At 51.9% G+C, this 6999-nt stretch overlaps 1 long non-coding RNA gene across 1 annotated transcript; it reads left to right on the forward strand.

The window, feature by feature from the left end:
* The first annotated feature begins 360 nt into the window (after positions 1 to 360).
* LOC127922115 (uncharacterized) lies at positions 361 to 2252 on the forward strand. Its single transcript, XR_008110419.1, has 4 exons — positions 361 to 587; positions 778 to 987; positions 1325 to 1644; positions 2043 to 2252. It is a non-coding gene; the product is annotated as an uncharacterized LOC127922115 (long non-coding RNA).
* The last annotated feature ends 4747 nt before the right edge of the window (positions 2253 to 6999 follow it).

Below are 6999 nucleotides of genomic sequence, written 5' to 3' on the forward strand. Positions count from 1 at the left end.
AAGAGAGGACAGTAGAGGTGAAGAGAGGACAGTAGAGGTGAAGAGAGGACAGTAGAGGACAGTAGAGGTGAAGAGAGGACAGTAGAGGACAGTAGAGGTGAAGAGAGGATAGTAGAGGACAGTAGAGGTGAAGAGAGGACAGTAGAGGTGAAGAGAGGACAGTAGAGGTGAAGAGAGGACAGTAGAGGACAGTAGAGGTGAAGAGAGGACAGTAGAGGACAGTAGAGGACAGTAGAGGACAGTAGAGGTGAAGAGAGGACAGTAGAGGTGAAGAGAGGACAGTAGAGGACAGTAGAGGTGAAGAGAGGATAGTAGAGGACAGTAGAGGTGAAGAGATGACAGTAGAGGTGATGAGAGGACAGTAGAGGACAGTAGAGGACAGTAGAGGTGAAGAGAGGACAGTAGAGGTGAAGACAGGACAGTAGAGGACAGTAGAGGACAGTAGAGGTGAAGAGAGGACAGTAGAGGACAGTAGAGGTGAAGAGAGGGCAGTAGAGGACAGTAGAGGACAGTAGAGGTGAAGAGAGGACAGTAGAGGTGAAGAGAGGACAGTAGAGGACAGTAGAGGACAGTAGAGGACAGTAGAGGTGAAGAGAGGACAGTAGAGGACAGTAGAGGTGAAGAGAGGACAGTAGAGGTGAAGAGATGACAGTAGAGGTGAAGAGAAGACAGTAGAGGACAGTAGATGACAGTAGATGACAAGAGAGGACAGTAGAGGTGAAGAGAGGACAGTATAGGACAGTAGAGGTGAAGAGAGGATAGTAGAGGACAGTAGAGGTGAAGAGAGGACAGTAGAGGACAGTAGAGGTGAAGAGAGGACAGTAGAGGACAGTAGAGGTGAAGAGAGGACAGTAGAGGTGAAGAGAGGACAGTAGAGGTGAAGAGAGGACAGTAGAGGACAGTAGAGGTGAAGAGAGGACAGTAGAGGACAGTAGAGGTGAAGAGAGGACAGTAGAGGACAGTAGAGGTGAAGAGAGGACAGTAGAGGTGAAGAGAGGACAGTAGAGGACAGTAGAGGTGAAGAGAGGACAGTAGAGGTGAAGAGAGGACAGTAGAGGACAGTAGAGGTGAAGAGAGGACAGTAGAGGTGAAGAGAGGACAGTAGAGGACAGTAGAGGACAGAGGTGAAGAGAGGACAGTAGAGGTGAAGAGAGGACAGTAGAGGTGAAGAGAGGACAGTAGAGGTGAAGAGAGGACAGTAGAGGAGAAGAGAGGACAGTAGAGGTGAAGAGAGGACAGTAGAGGTGAAGAGAGGACAGTAGAGGTGAAGAGAGGACAGTAGAGGTGAAGAGAGGACAGTAGAGGTGAAGAGAAGACAGTAGAGGTGAAGAGAGGACAGTAGAGGACAGTAGAGGACAGTAGAGGTGAAGAGAGGACAGTAGAGGTGAAGAGAGGACAGTAGAGGTGAAGAGAGGACAGTAGAGGACAGTAGAGGTGAAGAGAGGACAGTAGAGGTGAAGAGAGGACAGTAGAGGACAGTAGAGGTGAAGAGAGGACAGTAGAGGACAGTAGAGGTGAAGAGAGGATAGTAGAGGACAGTAGAGGTGAAGGGAGGACAGTAGAGGTGAAGAGAGGACAGTAGAGGACAGTAGAGGTGAAGAGAGGACAGTAGAGGTGAAGAGAGGACAGTAGAGGACAGTAGAGGTGAAGAGAGGACAGTAGAGTACAGTAGAGGTGAAGAGAGGACAGTAGAGGTGAAGAGAGGACAGTAGAGGACAGTAGAGGTGAGGAGAGGACAGTAGAGGTGAAGAGAGGACAGTAGAGGTGAAGAGAGGACAGTAGAGGTGAAGAGAGGACAGTAGAGGAAGAGAGGACAGAGAGGACAGTAGAGTGTGAAGAGAGGACAGTAGAGGACAGTAGAGGTGAAGAGAGGACAGTAGAGGTGAAGAGAGGACAGTAGAGGTGAAGAGAGGACAGTAGAGGACAGTAGAGGACAAGAGAGGACAGTAGAGGACAGTAGAGGTGAAGAGAGGACAGTAGAGGTGAAGAGAGGACAGTAGAGGTGAAGAGAGGACAGTAGAGGACAGTAGAGGACAGTAGAGGTGAAGAGAGGGTAGGAGGAAAGTAGAGAAGGGAGTACAACAGGAGGGGGGCTTGGCTGCAGTATAGTGTCTTACTCAGCTCATCTGCCCATACAGACATTTCCACAGCAGCCCTGTGGGCCCTAACCATAGAACAGGTGATGAAACTCACCCCTCCTCCCCATCATCCCCCCCTCGCCCTACCTCCCTTAACCTTCAACCCCTCCCCCTCCTCCCCCATCCCCGTGGCCCTCTCTCTCCTTGCCTCCTCTCTGGGGGAGAGACAGAGGGCCTGTTGTGTTAACGTGAGGCCTGCTAATTGTTGGGTTAAGGGGAGGGAGGAGGGATGGAGGGGGAGAGAGAAGGGGTGAGGGAGAGGGCTGGGCCCCGGGCGTCAGGATTAGCTGTAATTCAGTCACTGGAACGCTCTCAACCGCTGCCTCGGTCAGGGCCAAGGGGCCACGGCTCTGTGTACGTGCATGTCCCGTGTGTGTGTGAGTAGGTTTGAGGTGCAGTGAATCAATAGAGGTTGTAATCCCCTGGTATCCCCTTCTCATCATCTTCATAGTCAACTACAATAGGACACGTTTCACACATTTCCCTTTCACTCTATATCCTCCAGAAAATACAAGACATTTATTTTTTTCCTAGCCACCGTGCTTCTACACCTGCATTGCTTGCTGTTTGGGGTTTTAGGCTGGGTTTCTGTACAGCACTTTCAGATATCAGCTGATGTACGAAGGGCTATATAAATAAATTTGATTTGATTTGATTTTCAAGAGATTTCTCTGAGCTGATTCTTCTCTACCAAAACCTTTCCTTTGGTATTGAACTTCTATGTTACAGTCGTCCATTGAGCAGCACAGTAACAGTATTAGTCAGAAAAAGAGAGTGTGTGTGTGTGTGTGTGTGTGGGGGGGTGAATTCAGCCCTGCATTTTCAGTCTTTCTTTCACACAGTGGTCCTACTTATCAGTGGAACCCAGATTATCTACACTATCTATGACAAGGACAATACCATCATGTATCTCTCTCCCTCTCTCTCTCTCTCTCTCTCTCTCTCTCTCTCTCTCTCTCTCTCTCTCTCTCTCTTCTCTCTCTATCTCTCTCTCTCTCTCTCTCTCTATCTCTCTCTATCTCTCTCTATCTCTCTCTCTCTATCTCTCTCTCTCTCTCTCTCTCTCTCTCTATTCTATCTCTCTCTCTCTCTCTCTCTCTCTCTCTCTCTCTCTCTTTCTATCTCTCTCTCTCTTTCTTTCTATCTCTCTCTGTTACAAGTGGTAGGTTGTTCCCAGTAGGTCATATGATGTCTTGTGGCCCTGTGTGTGTGTCACGTCGGACCATTCTAACAAACAGTAACAGTTCTATCCCCCGACGAGTGCCATCTGATCGTCATGCCGCCCCTTGTCACATGAAGAAACGCGTGCACACACACACACACACAACACACACACACACACACACACACACACACACACACACACACACACACACACACACACACACACACACACACACACACACACACACACACACACACACACACACACACACACACACACACACACACACACACACACTAAGGACCAGTGCTATCACTGGGGTGTGTTTGTGTGTGTGAAGGAGATAGACGTGGTGTGTGTATGCGAGCGTTCATATATATGTGTGTGTGACTGTACATCAGGTCATTGTCAGCACCAGCACACAGACATGCTCTCCTGCTTATTACCTCCAGAATAATAAGAGTAAAGAAGAGTCCTGGGTTCTATCAACACAGCCTGGCCATCATGACTCTCCTCCAGAACCTTCTACCAGCTTCCTCCACTGTTTATTGTGTTTCTACCGGACTTAGAACAATAGGCGTTTGAGCTCAGAACAAACTAATGCTGCCCTATAAGTATCGGTCCAACCTTAGCAGTTTTACTGTTAGCTAATGAGAGGGTTGAAGCCAAAGTCAATGTGTCTCTGTGGGGATGGTGTGTGTGTGTATGTGTGGGGACGGGGTGTGTGTGAGGGGACGGGGTGTGTGGGCGCACGGGGTGTGTGTGCGTGCGTACGTGTGTGCCTAGTCTTTTATACGACAAGTTTGTTCCAGAAGGTTCCAGTGCTCTTAATGGGGCGACCTGTCTCTAACCCTCTAATCATTTGTTTCTGCTACACTTTATGTATCACCAACACTGGCACCAATATCCTTGTTCCACTCCCCTCCCTCTCTCCCTCCTGCCCCCTCTCTCTCCCTCCTTCCCCTGCCTCTCTCCCTCCTTCCTCTCCCTCCTGCCCCCTCACTCTCCCTCCTTCCCCTCCTTCTGCCCCTCCTTCCCCCCTCTCTCCCTCCTTCCCCTCCCTCTCTCCCTCCTTCCCCCTCTCTCTCCTTCCTCTCCCTCCTGCCCCCTCTCTCCCTCCTGCCCCCTCTCTCTCCTTCCTCTCCCTCCTTCCCCTCCCTCTCTCCCTCCTGCCCCCTCTCTCTCCCTCCTTCCCCTCCCTCTCTCCCTCCTTCCTCTCCCTCCTGCCCCCTCACTCTCCCTCCTTCCCTCATTCTCTCCCTCCTTCCCCTCCTTCTCTCCCTCCTTCCCCTCCCTCTCTCCCTCCTTCCCCCTCTCTCTCTCCTTCCTCTCCCTCCTTCCCCTCCCTCTCTCCCTCCTTCCTCTCCCTCCTGACCCTCACTCTCCCTCCTTCCCCTCCTTCTCTCCCTCCTTCCCTCCTTCTCTCCCTCCTTCCCCTCCCGCTCTCCCTCCTTCCCCCCTCTCTCTCCTTCCTCTCCCTCCTTCCCCTCCCTCTCTCCCTCCTTCCCCTCCCTCTCTCTCTCCTTCCTCTCCCTCCTCCCCTCCCTCTCTCCCTCCTGCCCCCCTCTCCCTCCTGCCCCCTCTCTCCCTCTCTCCCTCCCTCCCTCTCTCCCTCCTGCCCCTCCCTCACTCCCTCCTGCCCCCTCTCTCCCTCCTGCCCCCTCTCTCCCTCCTTCCCCTCCCTCTCTCCTCCTGCCCCCTCTCTCCCTCCTTCCCCTCCCTCTCTCCCTCCTGCCCCCTCTCTCCCTCCTTCCCCTCCCTCTCTCCCTCCTGCCCCCTCTCTCCCTCCTGCCCCCTCTCTCTACCTCCCATTCCTTCTCCTTTTGTCAGCTGAAAGGACCATTTTATTTGGTTTTGCTTCGGCCGTGATTTTCATTTCAGCAGAGCAAGAAAATTGCAATATAACAAGGCAGCAAACATCGTCATTTAATAATTGTGACTTTTGGAGCACCTCATCACTTCCCGCCCTGCTCCCTCTCCCTCTCTTTTTCCCTTCTGTTGTTTACTTTAACAGGTTCCCTCGCTCCGTCAGAAAATGAAGAGGCCTACTCAGCACCCACTGTAAGAGCTTGGGGAAATTGGCTCCTCCAATGATTGTTTTAACACCCCTAATTTTGAGAGAGGCCTCCAGGACTGGATACAGACTGTCTTGTACCCCTACTTGGACAATTTGTCCCATTTAGTTATTGAACTTTAACAGACAGACAGAGCAGTGGGAGAGAGAGGTCTAGGTGGTGCGGTGAAGAGAGCAGTGGGAGAGAGAGGTCTAGGTGGTGAAGAGAGCAGTGGGAGAGAGAGATCTAGGTGGTGAAGAGAGAGAGGTCTAGGTGGTGTGGTGAAGAGAGCAGTGGGAGAGAGAGGTCTAGATGGTGAAGAGAGCAGTGGGAGACAGAGGTCTAGGTGGTGAAGAGAGCAGTGGGAGAGAGAGGTCTAGGTGGTGTGGTGAAGAGAGCAGTGGGAGAGAGAGATCTAGGTGGTGAAGAGAGAGAGGTCTAGGTGGCGTGGTGAAGAGAGCAGTGGGAGAGAGAGGTCTAGATGGTGAAGAGAGCAGTGGGAGAGAGAGGTCTAGATGGTGAAGAGAGCAGTGGGAGAGAGAGGTCTAGGTGGTGTGGTGAAGAGAGCAGTGGGAGACAGAGGTCTAGGTGGTGAAGAGAGAGAGGTCTAGGTGGTGTGGTGAAGAAAGCAGTGGGAGAGAGAGGTCTAGATGGTGAAGAGAGAGAGGTCTAGATGGTGAAGAGATCAGTGGGAGAGAGAGGTCTCGGTGGTGAAGAGAGAGAGGTCTAGGTGGTGAAGAGAGAGAGGTCTAGATGGTGAAGAGAGAGAGGTCTAGGTGGTGTGGTGAAGAGAGCAGTGGGAGAGAGAGGTCTTGATGGTGAAGAGAGTAGTGGGAGAGAGAGGTTCTAGATGGTGAAGAGAGAGAGGCTAGATGGTGAAGAGATCAGAGGGAGAGAGAGGTCTTGATGGTGAAGAGAGTAGTGGGAGAGAGAGGTCTAGATGGTGAAGAGAGAGAGGTCTAGATGGTGAAGAGAGCAGTGGGAGAGAGAGGTCTAGGTGGTGTGGTGAAGAGAGCAGTGGGAGAGAGAGGTCTAGATGGCGAAGAGAGCAGTGGGAGAGAGAGGTTCTAGGTGTGGTAAAGAGAGAGAGGTCTAGATGGTGAAGAGAGCAGTGGGAGAGAGAGGTTCTAGGTGGTAAAGAGAGAGAGGGGTCTAGGTGGTGTGGTGAAGAGAGCATTGGGAGAGAGAGGTCTAGATGGTGAAGAGAGCAGTGGGAGAGAGAGGTTCTAGGTGGTGTGGTGAAGAGAGCAGTGGGAGAGAGAGGTTCTAGGTGGTGTGGTGAAGAGAGCAGTGGGAGAGAGAGGTTCTAGGTGGTGTGGTGAAGAGAGCAGTGGGAGAGAGAGGTTCTAGGTGGTGTGGTGAAGAGAGCAGTGGGAGAGAGAGGTTCTAGGTGGTGTGGTGAAGAGAGCAGTGGGAGAGAGAGGTCTTGATGGTGAAGAGAGCAGTGGGAGAGGTTCTAGGTGGTGTGGTGAAGAGAGCAGTGGGAGAGAGAGAGTTATTGATGGTGAAGAGAGCAGTGGGAGAGGTTCTAGGTGGTGTGGTGAAGAGAGCAGTGAAGTGGTGGAGTTATCATGGTGTTTAGCAATCCTGAGGGGAAGGACAGGGCAGGAAGGAAGGCCGTAGAGTAGCATCTCTCTTTCGA

This window comes from Oncorhynchus keta, unplaced genomic scaffold (assembly GCF_023373465.1).
Source record: "Oncorhynchus keta strain PuntledgeMale-10-30-2019 unplaced genomic scaffold, Oket_V2 Un_contig_24616_pilon_pilon, whole genome shotgun sequence".
Lineage (NCBI taxonomy): Eukaryota > Metazoa > Chordata > Actinopteri > Salmoniformes > Salmonidae > Oncorhynchus > Oncorhynchus keta.